Source organism: Diadema antillarum, unplaced genomic scaffold, assembly GCF_040938485.1.
Source record: "Diadema antillarum isolate AM-2024a unplaced genomic scaffold, OU_Dant_1.0 seq00000353_RagTag, whole genome shotgun sequence".
NCBI lineage: Eukaryota > Metazoa > Echinodermata > Echinoidea > Diadematoida > Diadematidae > Diadema > Diadema antillarum.
The window spans coordinates 179401-180889 of record NW_027271359.1 but is presented as its reverse complement, the minus strand read 5'-3'; positions in this window follow the sequence as shown (position 1 = coordinate 180889).

The following is a 1489-nucleotide window of genomic DNA, read 5'->3' as shown; positions in this document are numbered from 1 at the left end:
CCTGGCTGGAGAGATACCATTCCGTCTCTGTTAAAATTATTTATACAAAGAAAAAACTTTTGACCTGTGAATAATGATGCACTGGGTAGTGTATGTAAATATGGATTGCATTTGATAGTCAACGGATCTTACTTCAATGTGAACCACGGGTTTTTAGCGCAGTTCATCGAGAATGTGCTGATGGGAGAAGTACTGTAATACTCACGCACAAACACCCCAACCATTTTACTAATCAACTTGCTCATACTGACTGTACTGTGTTTTGACGCTGCATTATGCTCATCTAGCGACTTTAGTCTTTGCAGCAACTGATTGACAAATTGCCCTACAAGGATGTAAATAAGCACTGAATTGATCAGAGTTTTAGTAGTAGCCATGATAAAGAAATCATGGGCGTACAAACTCGAACAGGATTCGAACCTACGACCTCCTGATCACCGGACAGGCGTCATCTCCACTAGACCACCGAGCTTTCGCCCGACAGCAAGTGTTGGTTCTAATTCTTATAGCATGCAGCGGGTACTGCGTAATTATTCAAATTCATGAAATTCTTCCGTCGGGATGTTTTCATTGCAGTAACTGATTGACAAATTGCCCTACATCGACGTAAGTAAGCACTGAATTGATTAGTGTTTTAGTGGTAGCCATGATAAAGAAATCATGGGCGTACATATACTCGAGCAGGATTCGAACCTACGACCTCCGGATCACCGGACAGGCGTCCGTGGAGTCTCATGGAGATGACGCCTGTCCGGTGACCAGGAAGTCGTAAGTTGGAATCCTGCTCGAGTATGTACGCCCATGAGTTTTTTTTTTTGTTTTGTTTTGTTTTTTTTTTGTTTTTTTTTTGTTTTTTTTTTTGTTTTTTTTTTGTTTTTCTACCGACGGATTTAACTCTCCTCCGAAAGACTTTGCAACCAGAATAAAATTGCCTCGCCAAAGGGCGCAACTGCCGATCTGGGACAGGAACATTTTATGCTTGCATGAAAAACGCGGTCCTATCCGCGTGGTCATACACGGTTATGTGTCTTCCCATTCATTGCTTTAACCACCCGTCGCCCTTACTCATAACAGCTTCACACATTTTTTTTTTTAATATTCCTGACAAATTTTGACGTAAACAATGAGTGGTATGCAAAATAATTGTGTTTGGTGCTCAGCTCTAGTGTTACAGGAGGATGATGTAACAGCTAGAATATAATGATTTTTAGGATTTTTTCCTTCTTTTCTTTTTTTTTTGGGGGGGGGTGGGACCTATAGCTTACGGGGTGCAAGAAATTAAGAAAAATGTTTAAGATATATGACGCATAGCGTATTGTCATGATGTATTTAGTTATTAGGTTATGTACAGACCAAAAGGCAGCAATAGAGGTCAACATACATTTGGATTGCAGGGACATTATAATGTGCAAGAGGGAAAGTTCACTTGTCTTTACGCGCAAGCCAGCAGATGTACTTCTGTGTACATTATGCTCGCGTTTTTCTTTGA